The sequence below is a fragment of the Canis aureus genome, chromosome 21 (assembly GCF_053574225.1).
Source record: "Canis aureus isolate CA01 chromosome 21, VMU_Caureus_v.1.0, whole genome shotgun sequence".
Classification (NCBI taxonomy): domain Eukaryota; kingdom Metazoa; phylum Chordata; class Mammalia; order Carnivora; family Canidae; genus Canis; species Canis aureus.
This window is the reverse complement of record NC_135631.1, coordinates 42138008-42152721: the sequence shown is the minus strand read 5'-3', so window position 1 is coordinate 42152721 and position 14714 is coordinate 42138008. Positions and strand designations below refer to the sequence as shown.

Genomic DNA, 14714 nt, shown 5'->3' with positions numbered 1-14714 from the left:
CTAAAATACCTAAGTTAAAAACTTCTTAGTCTGCATTTACAGAGAGTAAGAAACAATGTTGACATTAACTCACATGTTCCTAATGACCAAACAAGTGCTATAAAAAAATTATTAGGTCCTTACAATGAATTAATCAATTAATTGATTAAGATCAGATTAATCAAGATCAGATCTTTGGCTTCAGTATGTATTTTATCTGTAATAAATATCTACAAATATCAAATTATGCCTGAACAGAAGCACCATCTCCTTAGTGTTGGCTCAGTCTTTTTTTTTTTTTTAATTTTAAAACCTTCAAGTTTAGAAAGTTGTTATTCAAGGTTTAGAACTTAAGCTATTTGGTGACTTTAAGCTCTATTATTAGGTATAAAGAGAGCATTAAAACTTCCCAGATGAAATGCAAAGTGGGATTATTGCATTGTTGATGGAATAATGCAAAATTTGAAATCCTTTGCTCCTTAAGCCTCTCCCACACCTATTTCATTTGAGAGACCACTGAGAGCCAGAGGAATAGCAGGCCTCAGTAACAGCAATAACTCCCTACTCCAAAATTTTTCTTTTCCGTGTTTAAAAATTATTATTTTTATTTAAAAATACCTTTTTATTATAAAAATTTTAACAACAGAATGAAATAAAACACCTAATCCCATAAAATCTGTATAATCACTGTTAACAATTTCTTATTTATCCTTCCAGACTTTTCTTTCCTGTGCATATATATTTCCAAATTATTTTCATATATTATGGACTCAATTGCACTTTCTCAAATTTCTGACCCTTTATCTAAGCCTAATCTATCAACATCTTAGATAAATCTTTCAATTACATTGTCTCCTAGGGGAATACCTTCAGCTTCCACTGAGAATCTATCTTTTAAACACAGGCTAACCTAGAAAATCAGTTATTAAACGTTTAGATTTTAAAATTTATGGGTACAATTATTAAATATTTAGATTTTACAATTTATTCTTTAAGGTTCTCCAAAATACAAATAAGATATATCTTGTTACCAAAAACCTTTACTTTGATACGTCTAAACATTTAATCACAGACAAGGGATTATAACTTCAGATTATAAACTACTTAAGGCAACATGTATTTAGAAATTTATGTTTTTAGAACTGTTTAAAAAATAGGTCACCAGAAGCTTTGGGCTGTGAAAGATCACTGTAACATATTTGAGAAAAATAAAAACAGCTCTATTGGCAACAGAATCTATACTTTATCTACTTTGAAGGTCAATGAGTATTTTTTTAAAGTTTTGATTTTGTTTAAACCTGAGATTCCAGGGAAAGGCAAGCTTTGGGGGTGGGTGTAGGGTCTACCTCCATGTTTCCTATGAAGATTAAACTGCATCCTCTTGATTCTTAGTTTCTTCAACATATAATGGTCATTTCTATTTGAATCATGGTGACAGTGTTCTTAGCACATGGTCAGACCCATTACTGTCAGTGGCTTTGTTTAGAGTGTTATTTGTTTGTTGCCTTTTAAATGTCTCCAGGTAGAGTCCCTATCCTGAAAGCCAGTGAGCAAGTGACTGACCTGGATACTGAAGGACACTTCTGCTTCATTTATTTATGGAAACATACAGAAAACAGATTCAACATTTGCATTGTAAGAGAGAACATCCTTTTTCAAAAGAACACCACAGCATTCTTAACAAGAGAGATAGATCATTCCCCAATAAATCATATATAATTAAAGTCCTTTACATTGGTATATAATGAACTCCTGAAAGCATATTTGAAAGTCAAGGATCTGAAAGTCAAACAGTAGGCATAAAGAGGGTTCTACTTCTAGAGAGCTCACATTATAAAATCTATGCTTGTGATTAAAGACATCATTTTTTGCATGAATATGCAATGTGTACAGATTATTTAACACATTTAATACATTAAAAACAAACATATATAGGTAATAAATTATGGATTTTGAAATTATTTCTTACCTCAGCTGCCAGTTATCACAGCTGAGAGAAAAAACTTATTTAAAGCTTGAGTAAGGGGGATCCCTGGGTGGCTCAGCAGTTTAGCACCTGCCTTGGGCCCAGGGCGTGATCCTGGAGTCCTGGGATCGAGTTGCATGTCGGGCATCCTGCATGGGGCCTGCTTCTCCCTCTGCTTGTGTCTCTGCCTCTCTCTTTTTCTCTCTCTTTCATGAATAAATAAATAAATAAATTTTTTTAAAATAAAAAAGTAAAGCTTGAATAAGGACTAGCTGGTGGGGATTCTATTTAGTGGTATCAGATAAGTTTTCTTGAAATGGTTTTCAAGAGAAAGTGGAATGCCTGTCACCATCCTCTCTGAGAAGAGGTCAGCAGCAACCTCATGCACTTCTCCCTGCATGTGGGTCACTACTCATTCTCAATCACACTTATGCAGATAATCCAATTTCTCCATTGATTCACCATTGTAGTCTTTAGTTGGTTATTTTTCTTTACAACTAAACTCGCAGTCAACCTTTTGAGGTCCATGTAATATCTACTGAAGGTCAAGATTACCTGCCGTCAGCATACCTAACTGCGTTATCACTGGTACTGGCATTCTCATTTTACCACCTCCTGTTCCTATTTACAAGAAAATAAAAGCAAAATATTATTGATATTCAGATAATTGGATGGGTACCCAAAAATAATGATTGCCAAAAATAGAATGTGAAGAGGCATACAGAACCACCATAAAATGGCTTAATATCTATTTGTCACCTGCAGTATAAATGTTCAGCAGAGTTCTGGAGATCCAACATGCGATAATGGGGAGACCTTGTAAAAGTTGTGTCAAGGTCAAGGACTGCCTAAATCTCTTTGAAGAATAGCTGCTGCTCATATCTTAAATGAAAGATAAAACATTAAGAAATTGCTTCCTCATTACTTTATGGGGAAACCCTTAAATTTAGAAAATTTTTCACAAAATTTTGTGAATTTCCCTAAAAGTATAGATTTGGACTCTGCCCAAGTAGTAGGAACAACTGGAGTAAACGTAAAGGTAGAAGAAGAGAAAAAATATGACTGTGAAATAAACCAAAACTTTTTTTTTTATAAATTTTTATTTATTTATGATAGTCACACACAGAGAGAGAGAGAGAGAGAGGCAGAGACACAGGCAGAGGGAGAAGCAGGCTCCATGCACCGGGAGCCCGACGTGGGATTCGATCCCGGGTCTCCAGGATCACGCCCTGGGCCAAAGGCAGGCGCCAAACCGCTGCGCCACCCAGGGATCCCCTAAACCAAAACTTTTAAACTCAGGCAGGGCTCCCAGCAAAAGGGCTCACCAGCAGAGAGGATGGCGAGGGAAAGCCTTCTGATGTTTCGTGTGGCAGAGGTGAAGTGGGGCTTCGGTTCACTCCCACTGTGTTGCCCATGGCCTCCAGTACTTACAAGAACACACAAATGTGTTTGTGTGTCCTGGGTGACCTTGGCCTTAGTACCAGGAGGTCTGCATTCTAGCCTGTGGATGAGAATAGTGTAAGTAAGGCCTCATTTTCAGAAAGAAATATAGTCTCAGTAATACAAGTCTCTCTTTAAAAGGGAATTGGCTTTAATGAAAAGGAAACTGAGGAGTAAATCACTTGGATTTGAAAAGCACTTTGTTAGCCAGGTAAATGTTGTAAATACCTTTTATGTGCTGATAAAACTGTAGAAAGATAAAGATCATTTATAACTCAGGGACAAATCAAAGGTCGATTTGCTAAGAAGTTTGAGGCAAAGGTCTAAAGCAAAATTACACTTGATTTTGCTAGGGTCTATTCTGTGGTGCCGGACAATATCACCACTAGACCTGGGCAGTATAGAGGAGGAAGGAGGAGGGATGGGAGCACATACTTGGGAGTACAAGTCTCCCACCTACGGCTGCCAACCAGGTGGAGTCGCTGAGCCCCACTTGAGAACCATGTAGAATAGGCCTGGTTTTCGTTTTGCTTCAGTTGCTCTCCAACCCTCTAAAGTGCTTCCTGTTTGGGGTTAATGAGATGCCTGGAGTAGCTCCAGGACTTGGGCCTGTAGGGCTATCTGGGGTCCCATTACCTGGGTCTGTCCCCAAGGAAGGAACCAGGTGAGCTGATCAATCCTGTTGGCTAGAGAGGATTTCTTTTGAGGTTGGACCACCTGACTGGTACTGACACACTGATTTGGAATGATTTTCATTCATGTTAGATAGACGACAAGCTCAGAACTCTGGGCTACTAACTCTCCATGTGAGCCCACCAGTCAAATCTTCCTATTTATGTTCAGGCCATGATGCTGCATCCATTCTACAGTATCTGAAGGCAGCAGGGGTGGCAACCAGGATCCTTTACCTGTACTGCCTCTGTCACTAGTACCCAGGATCACCCCACAGTCTCACAGGCTCTACCCTTCACATCTGGCTGCACACTCTGTAGCTGGCCACAACTATCTCCCAAGAGCTTTTGAAACCACTGCTCAGTAAATGCCAACAGGCATTTTTTTTTCAACAGGCATTTTTAATTGAAGTCTTCCTTTGCTTCTGATTGATATCATGACCTCAAGATCTCTCAGATCTACCTAAACCCTCAGAGGAAAGGATCAGAGATTCCACACACTGGCTAATGGAACTACTGTAGTGGCTCTGCCCATGAGCCACTTTCCTGTCCCCCTCACTGATGACCATATGAAGGTCAGAATACAGTCAATATTAAAAGAGATCATATTCTAAGAATGCAGTAATCGTGACCTACAGAGTTCAAGAGAATTTATACAAGATGTGTTTTCCTATGTTTGTATTATCAAAATCCAAAAAAAAGACAAAAGAGCATGACAAAAGAGCAAAATATCATTCATTTTTCTTAATGCTCCAGTTAAGGCTTACATTTGTGGTCACCATCAATGAAACACAGTGAGAGTCATTGGAAGCCAGCTTTCATGAGTGGCATGAAAAATGATGCCACGCCGTGAGTTATGACATATCCAGTGTTAAACAGATGATATTAAAGAACTGCAGGGCCAAGAAGATTCACATTGTTTTGAGGATCTGAAGGACAATGGCACTATGAGTAATTAATGCATTACCACTATTTCCTTGTGGTGGGAGATATGAAATTCATCAAGTAGAGCACATTTCACAAGGAGGGAGATGAATACTATGGTTTTTGGACCTAAATAGGAAGAGATAGCTCCTATGGTCCTACTGTCATAGAGATATTATAACAAATCATCATAAGCTCTCATTGGAAAATTTAAAAATAATTACCACTTCCTTGCTGATTATTCTAAATTTTCATGAATGAATCCTATACTTATATCTACAATATAATCCTATATCTCCCATGGACCCATGAATTTTGTCAAACATTTTTTAATCAAGCTGTTTATATAGATTAGGGGCCCAACAAAACATGTTTGCCTGGGGCCCTATGTATCGTGGGGGCAGTAGCCCTGGTACCAGAAAGCAATGACAGAGCTTGACTTGCTCCAGCCACCACCCCTCTGCCAAAGTTGACACAACCTTGGTGGCATGAGGTGAGGTCTCACCAAGCTCCGTGTACTCCTGGGAGTGTCACCTTATCCTCTTCCATCACTTCACTACCTCATCATCACAACCTGCTCTGGAGCTCACCAGGAGCAACGCTGGCATGTCCTACATCCCTGGCTACCTGCATCACCTCAAAAGCCCAAGAATCTGGGCTGTCACTATCATCCTGTCTGTCAGCATATATGACCCAAGGTCACAGCCCACTCCAACCCACCAGACCTTTGACTCTTGGTCTAAGTCTATCATTAGCAAAATCCTCCAAATCCTCTCCTACCTGCCTGATCTAAGAGTCTTCTCTGTTACAGCCCTTTTCCCATCCTCCATAAATTTACTGGTTTTACATTTGAAATCTATCAAGAATCTCCCACCTCTCACAGTATTCTACTACCACCCACTCGAATCTGAACCATTTTCAGAGAGTTTCCTGACCTTCCTACAAATAATACCTCGCTTTCTCCCTATATTCTCCCACCCTCCTTTATTTTGCTTCATAACGTCAGTCCCTCCTGACATGTTATCAATGGTTGGTGTCTAACGTGTTCCCCAACTAGAATGCAGGCTCCTTGAGAGCAGCTACTGCATATGTTTTGGACATTTCTGTGTCCCCAGTACCTAGAACACTGCCTGCTACACAATGCACACTCAAAAAACACTTGTTGAATACTTGACATTCAGTATAAATAGAAGGAAATTCTTACAAAGTCTTATTATAGAGCGTATTTTAATCTACCTAAAACGTACACCCATCTGGACTTAAAGATGTTGAGAAATGTATTTTAGATCATTGTGAAAAGTAAAAAAGTCAAGTGAAGGAGACAGTGAAATATCATACGGCGTACCTGTTAATTCAGAAACAAAGGAATTTTCAATGAAATCACAGAGGTTTATCACTAATTTTCAATTTTTATAATTTATTAAAGAGTTGGGCAGTTCTTTCCTCCATTCATTTATTTTATACGGATTATAAAAAAAAAATTCCTGCAACTTCAGATGCTTATATAGCACTTCCTAATTGTATCTCCCTACCATCATAGTTTACAGTAAACCTGAATCAAATAAATCTGCTTTTTTTTTACAAGTGTTAAGTCTAAATACAATCAGAGCCTCAGGCCTTGACAAGACAGCTCTGCAACTATCCAACTGTGTGACATTCACCTGGTCACCTGTCTCCTCCAAAGGGCCACTTTCTTGTTTCCAATGCCTGAGCAGGTGCTACTTTCTGTGCCTGGAGTTCACCTCCCACTTCCTGCTCCTCATCCTTCTTTACCTGCCCATCCTCACAGCCCACACTATTATGTGTCTCAATCATCATGAATTTATCATGGGACTCATTACAATGTGTTTTGCTGCTTCTCTTCCTTCACCATGAGACTACTATGAGGCAGAGATCAGATCTGACTTAGTCACGCCTTGCCCCATGCCTAACAGATAATGGGTGAACAATGAAAGTTTGTTAAAGGAACTGATTTTTCTCCATCAGTGAACATCGAGGGTAAGGCAAGGCAAGCCCATGCCAACTAGTAAATGACATGGTCTTGCTCACAGCATCACTCCCTAGCATTGGTAGAAGGATAAAATAGCTGAAAACTACATTGGATCTGCTGAAGGTTGCCTGTCCACTTCCAAATGCCACATTTTTTAAAGTCATATGATTCAGTTCCTGTTTGTGTAATCTGAGATGTGGGAGGTAGAAGGTTGCAGAATGAGCCGATCAGAGGAATGAGATTTGCCTTTGTCTTTCCTGAGTGTTCTTTGGAAAATCAGAATTTCTAAGTCAGTGTAAGCTCTTCTAGTTCACCCTGCCTCAGGCTCTTGCAGAACTCAAGGCCCTTCCCTCCGCCCTCTTGGCCACAGTGGTGGTTGGGCTGCCTGTGTGGAGAGCTGTGATCCAGTGGACAAGGGTGCCCTGAGCTGCTCCTTTGTAGACATGCCCAGGCCTTGCTACCTGATTTTTCTAGCACTTACTATTCCCTTTTAACCTGATGTCAAGCATTTTGATGTGTATAGCTTTGTTTGCTTAACCAAAGACATTCTTAGTAACTCTTATTATTAAACAATTCTTTTGATAAAACATCACCTTCTACATTAAGGATGGATTTAATAGGAAATTTTGCCTTTTACTTTCAGTAGTTCCTATTGCTTTTTTCCTCCCTGAGATAACGGAATAAGCCTCATAAAAGAAGATATTGAAATACGACCCATAAGTGGGTGAGCTAATCATTATTTGAAGGAAATTGCTTTTCGGTCTTTAAATGTGTAAGACTTGAGAGGATTTCAGCTCAAATTTTTGATGTTTGATGACTCATCTCTGATGCCCAGTTTACAAGAGAAGTGTTGTTCTCTCTCTAAGAATTTCAGGGGCTTTTGGAGGACACGATATCAAAACAATTTGGAGTTCTTAGTGACTTTGTTCAGCTCAACTTTCATAATTAGGAGAAGCATCCATCAAACTGCATGCATTGGGCTCACCTGTTTAAGATCAGGGCCTTCACCGTGTAAAGGTCTATAGGCTGTTCATTCTCCTCATAGGGCAAGAGAAGTGTAGCCTTGAATCTGGAAAAGGCCCTGACTCCAAGCACGATTGTAACTACTCAGATACAGGACTCTCAGTGGGAATGGAGCAGATCAAGTTGGGGGCAACACCAAAGCCCACTGTGCACCAGTCTCCCAAGCCCCACAACAGCAACATTTTGGATGCTGGTAGATGCTTATCTGACTGAACTTCTTGGTGAGGCACATGATTTTGAGAACAAGGCCTACTTCTCTGATGCCCAATAAATAGCAATTGACTTCCTTTTCTCCTCACAAGCCTTAGGCATTGACTGGAAGCCCCGGGGGTGGGGTGGGGGGGATCTTATGTTCTGGAATCATGTAAATATTCTGGAAAAACACAGGACCAAGGATTACCTAGGATGATAATAGCAGGTACTTATATATCATACCTGCTATACTATTTTAAGTGTTTTTTTCTTACGGTAACTATAGCTTGTGTGAGATAGGTATTTACAAATGAGAAAAGCAAGTTTAAGGAGGTTAAGAAACCTGCCTAAGGACACTTGGCTTCTGCATGGCTGGGCCAGGATTTGAAGCCAGGCAATCATTTCCCAAGTCATAGTTTTAACCATGACTCTGCCTTTCTAGCTGTCGCCCCACCAGACCTGCTTACATTTACCCAAAAACCTTACTGTAGCAATCCAATGTCAACTGATCCATCAAGGTATGTAATGGAAAGGTGGGACACATGATGTTTTGATCAGAGTGGGAACAAAAAAAAACCCAAAACCTGTAGGTTCTATTCACCAGTGCCCAAACGTTTGCCACTCTACACTCACACCTGGAATATTCTCCCAAGCTCCCCTTATTACTAGATTCAGGAAGCAAATATTTGTCTTCAACAGATTCTCTGGGCTTCTCTGGGGAAAAAAAAATGCATACATCCCACAAAATAAAGAATAATGAAGTGACAAAGTAAGCTTGGGATTTATGCTAGGTTATTTATGCACATGTTTCAATTCCTGGGTGGATCGAAGCATGTAGCCGTCCTAAGGTCTCCAGAGGATATCGATAGGGCTCCACATTGGTTTGATGAGGCACAAGGGCTTCTCTATCCTCCTCATCCAAAGACCATAGAAATTTAAAGAGAACCATAAGCAGAATAAGAACATGGTGAATGCTCTTCAGATCAGTTGAGGGAAAACAAGGAAGGATGTCAATGTTAGGAAAGTAAAGTGGCCAGCAGAGGAGTCCTAGATGGCCTGGAAGGGAGTAAGGTCACCAGCCTCTTGGGAAGAATTCAGAAGGAGAACTGAAAAGGCTGAATGAGGATAACCCCCACTTGTTTCAGGCTTTTACCTAGAATCCTGCTTTGAGAATGATAATAAGCTACTTACAGGCAAGGAGAACATTGAAATACTGTATGGTAATTATATGCCTGGTTTTTTAGGAGCTAATGATTTGCCAGTCCCCAGAAATTTCCAAAATGGTCTCCAAATTCCAGTTTCAGCATCTAATGACATCGCTCGAACTCCTTCCCACATCTGGAAGCAGCATAAAAATCTTTGCAGACAATATGACCTAATGGTTGGCTTGGGAAACATGATTCTCATAACTGTTGTAGATTTTATTAACTCATTTATCCAATACACATATGTTAAGTTCCCACGTGTGCCAGGATAATGCTGTCACTAAGGATACAAGCAGAAGAGAGCCTGGAGTTCACAGAGGAGGAATTCTGTAATTACTCATATGTCTGTAGTATTTACCTCAGGTTCTAGGACACTAATGACTTTCTTCCAGAATTGAAACAGGCATCTGAAGTGACAAAGTCCACCCTTACCACTGCTAGCACTGTTGAGGTATATCATTCTGATGAAGCCCTTACAACAACTTTTTCCCTAAACCGTCATATCTGGATTTGAGTAACCAGACCGAGGAGCACAGCTCCATGGAGGTACTTCCTACTGTGACCAGTAGGTCCTGTAATCAGAGCTGCTCCAGATAGAGTCCCTGAAAGTCTCTAAAAAGGAAAAAGACTACAAAGGAGGGATCTCCAACTGCTGCATGATGGTGGCTAATTTGCTTAGAGAGGGAACACAGCAGGAGACACCGGAAGCATCCTAAGTAAACAAATCACTCGCTGTGGGGAAATTGGGGTCTAGAGAAAGAAAAGTGACTGCACCTCATTTGTGGCAAAATTAGGACAAAGCACCAGTCTCTGATGGTCTCTCTGTAACAATTTGCTGCTTCCAAAACAAAACCTTCTCTCCACACACTCATTCTTATCATTATTGCTGTCCCATCTTGCCGTCTGTGTGCTGATCACTGCCTCAGAATAAAGGGCAAAGCCTTTGCCCTTTGTTATTCTAGGCAAAGGAGAACCTTACTAAGTAGAACTCAATTTTTTGCAAAGTGCTCAGCACTTTGCTAAGTGCTAAGTGCCACCAGCATAAATAGTAGGTCCCGGTCTCCCTCTTTGAAGACCCTTTTCTTCCAGTATATTTGAGGAGGGGGTATCTCACAGCAGCTGCCTCATTAATCTGAAACCATAGTTGTGCCTCCAACATTCAGTCCCACCCTGTCTCTAGCTTCTGTTCCTCCATGGACCCCACTCACTTTGCTGCCAGTCCTCCTAGACCCGTCAGGTGAGCTAGTGTTGTGATCAGTCAGGCCTTCAATTCCCAACAGCTAATCCCAAGCTTTAGTGAGTAACAAGGCATTAATATGCATTTGGAGATAATAGACAGGAATGACAGCTCCGAGAGAGTTCAAACTGGTACTAGAATTGAGGACTCATAAAGTTCACAGGTCAAACCTCTCCCCGGACAAGCTCTGCTGGCCACCACCCATCATGGCCTGCTTTACCAGCTCTAGACTCTGTGCATTTCCTTCCATCAGAGAGATGGTTCTTTCCCTGGGGCCCTTACCCGGTAGTCCCTGCTTCAGTGTTACCAAGACTCTCTCATGTTCTGTCCCCTTCTGTCATGTCTCAGCATGATTAACAGTCGAAATGTCCTTACCACTCAAGAAGGGTTGGTCTTGCCTCAGGATCCCTAACTGGACAATGAACTGGAAGGCAATAAATTAAACATTAGTCTTTTTCCAACATCGGGATTAATTAGTCTAGAATATTGCAAAGTGTTAGGCTTCAAACACATGAGCCAGATGGGCCTTGAGCTGCCCAGTCTGGTGCTGTTGGTGATCCCTCCATCTGCCTGAGTGAGGGTAAGTTTCCAATGCCCCCACCTGCATCCGCACCCAAGATTGCAGCCTTCATTCCCACAAGAACGACCATGTATTTTCCAAGAGCAGGGAACAGCTTTCAGAGACTCTGAAGACTAAGTCTTTAAAAATGAAACAATTCCTTATAGAAAACAATTTGCAGAGTGCAATTCTACTCATGATGAAAACAACTTATGTTATGACACAAGAGCCCCTTGAAAGGGCCGGGTCTAAGTTTCAACATTCTAGAATACTTGCTTTCCCTTTTCATAACCAAATATCCACTGTAATGTCTCCCAGAACAAAGGAATTTTTTGCCTCAGAGTTCTGTTTATACTTCTGTTTTAAAATATATCAAATAAGGAAAGCTTTGAAGGTACAGGTCTTTTTTTTCCCCCAAGATTTCAAAGATCTCCAAGACAAATTCTTTGTTAGGGATCAAGATCAAAGAGCTATGTCCTTCCTTTCCCTCAGGAGTCTCTGCAAGAAGGATGTTTTTCCCAAGCATATGGCCTAAGGTGGAGAGCCTGCATCAGATTCTGACAGCAGGGTTACAGAGAGTACCAATGTGAGAGGCATGGGGAGCTTTAGGGAAGGTCTCTAATGTGGGCATTCTGGCAGCAGGTGCCATGACCATGAAGCAGGGTCCCCACTGCAGTCCCATCTCCTCAAGGGCTCTGGAAAGCTGTCACCCCCAAATCAAATCCACCCTTTTTCCTATCATTTCCTGTAAATGCTAGCTTCAGAGCAGGAGGAGGAGGGGCAGGTCAGTGTGTCTGTGCCAATGTTATCACTCTTGAGCTACAAATTCATGTACAGCAGGAACCACATTCCTATAACACCCTCTCTATGCCAAGCATTTCACATGCAGAGTCTTAGGATTAAACTAGAAGGGACCTTAAGAGTTTCTCAGATTTAATCTTATCGTTCATTCAGATAAATAAACTGAGATCCAAAAGTAAACTTAGGTTGCTAAGGTTACATAGCTTTTTTATCCTGAGCTGAGACCTAACCACAACCTCCTGCCTTCTTGTAATCGGGGGGAAATCCTACAAATCTTACCATTCAGAAAGATGTTCCTAAGTGACCCTTATGTTGCAGGCCCTGTATTTGGTGCTGGGAACACAAAGATCCATAAAATATGGTTCTTCTCTTAAAGAGTTCATGGTCTAGCCTTTGAAAGAGAAGATAATGACTCATTGATGAAAGAGCTAGGGCAGGACATGCAGGTACTTTAGAGGCACCAGTAAGAGGTACTTTCCTTTGAAAACTACACACTCATTCTGATTTTTACTCTATTCAGGTAATTTAAGTCTTCCTGGAATACTTAAGGAATTATTCAGCTTTAGGGGAGTTGGAAAGTGTCACCTGCTTGTTTAGGTAATGTGGATGTGCTGTGCTTTTGTGGGGAGTTGGGGGATGGATCCTCTGCTCTGACCCCCTGGAGTGCTGGGCTAGCATTTGTTCCAGCAACCTGAGAGAGGATTAAGTATATCCACCCCTGGTGACCAGCACCCAGGCACTGCGCCAGCCTCAGGATGCACCTGTACATCCTCCTCTGCAAAAAGCCTGTTCATACTGCTCCTGGTTGGACAGAATTTCCTACAGCAGGAGCCAGCTGATGCCTGGCAGGGTGACATTGAATTTTTCAAGACCTAGTTTTGGCACCAGGATGCAGGCAGGTGAGACTAGCCTGAGAGCCTCTCTAGAGGACGTGTTTCAGGGCATGCTAACCATGGCTTCCCAGGAAGCATGTTCTTTTTTTTAAGATTGTATTTATCTATTCATGAGAGACACAGAGACAGAGAGAGAGGCAGAGACATGGGCAGAGGGAGAAGCAGGCTCCATGCAGGGAGCCTGATGTGGAACTTGATCCTGGGACTCCAGGACCACGCTCTGGGCCAAAGGCAGACGCTCAACTGCTGAGTCACCCAGGTGTCCCCCCAGGAAGTATGTTCTTGAGCTGAGGCCAGCAGAGGAGCAGGGGAACCCCAGAGAGCAACACTGGCCCAACTTCAAGCCAGGTGTACCCTGCAGAGTGGATTCCACCCCACACACATGGTCAGCCAACTTCAAAGCCATTCAGCACCCTCAAAGAGCTCTTGTTCCCTGAAACCAACTCCTAAAGAGAGTCCCTAGGTGCCTATGTGTGTGCCACCCACTGAGATGGATCCTGAGAGTGGGGGCCAACTGGGGGAGACACAGGAAGCATGGTAGAGAGGATTTAAGAACACAGGGTCTGGGACCAAATTGCCTGGGTTATCCTGTAGCCCTATGTAGGTGGATCAGTATCCAGGGTCTAGTCTTCTCATCTGTAAAATGGGGAGAATAAAGGTAGCTGCCTTGTGATGTTGTGAATATTAAATGGGTAGATACATGTAAAGTTCTTGAAGTATTTAATAATGCTAGCTGTTATTAAAGCCTAAAACACAGTCCTTGTTCCCAATGGGATTAACCTATTGAGAGAAGGGAGAAAAACTCACACACGATAAAACAGTACATAATGCAGCTCCAAGTTGTGCGGTGCAGAGTCCAAGATCAGAGAGAGTTAGCCTAGAATCTACTGAAGATTGTATCTGGATGAAGCCCACCTGTAAAAAGGGAGATTGTTGATGAGCATTATGGCAGACTGTGGACTCTGAATTCTGACTCCACCAGTTGCTACGAGGATTGATTTTTGTATGTCAACTTGACTGGACCACAGAGTGCCCAGATATTTGGTAAAAGATTATTCAGAGTGTTTCTGTGGAAGTGTTTTTGGAAAATATTAACAATAAAACCAAAAGGAGTAAAGCAGATATTCCTCTCTAACGTGGGTGGGCCCCTTCTAATCAGGTGAAGGGCTGAACAGAACAAAATGGCTGACTCTCCTCTGAAGAAGAGAGGCTTCTTCATACCTGACTACCTTAGAACTGGAATATCAGCTTTTTTTTGCTGCTTTTGGACCCATTTGAAACATTGGCTCTTACTGGGCCTCGAGCCTGCCCGTCTTAGGACTATAATCACTCCACTGGCTCTCTTCGTTCTCAGGCCTTAAGACTCAGACTGAAACAAAGCTTTTGGCTGTCCTGGGGTCTCTAGCTTGCCAGCTACAGGTCTTGGGACTTCTCAACCTCTATGATCACATAGCAAATTCTTTATAATAAATAATCTTGTTTCCCTCACTTCCTTCCTCTCTAACTCCTTTTGGTTCTGTTTCTCTGGAGGACCCTGACTAATAAGGTATTAAGGTTTCTAAGCTTCAATTTTCTCAGCTATAAAATGAGGATTGGTCATACCTACTCATAGTGTTGCTACAAAGATCCAATGCTTTCTTGCACCTAAGCGTTGACATGGTGCCTAACACACTAGGATACTCGAGACATGTTAAGTATTGGGAGTACCAATGCCCTCCAGCCAGAGACCCCCACAGGAATATCCCTACAGTTGAAAAAGTTGGGTTCATTACTCATTGCAGCAAAGTGGAACACATCACAGTGAATTGTAGGCTGCCTCAGTAAGAGAGTGTTA

The 14714-nt window shown here is 41.6% G+C and overlaps 1 long non-coding RNA gene across 1 annotated transcript; it reads right to left on the bottom strand.

Annotated features, from left to right (window-relative positions):
- Positions 1–3066: 3066 nt before the first annotated feature.
- LOC144293478 (uncharacterized) lies at positions 3067–13797 on the bottom strand. The gene is made up of 3 exons (XR_013360703.1): positions 13688–13797; positions 10910–11051; positions 3067–3446 (listed from the first exon to the last, which is right to left on the bottom strand). It is a non-coding gene; the product is annotated as an uncharacterized LOC144293478 (long non-coding RNA).
- Positions 13798–14714: the final 917 nt, after the last annotated feature.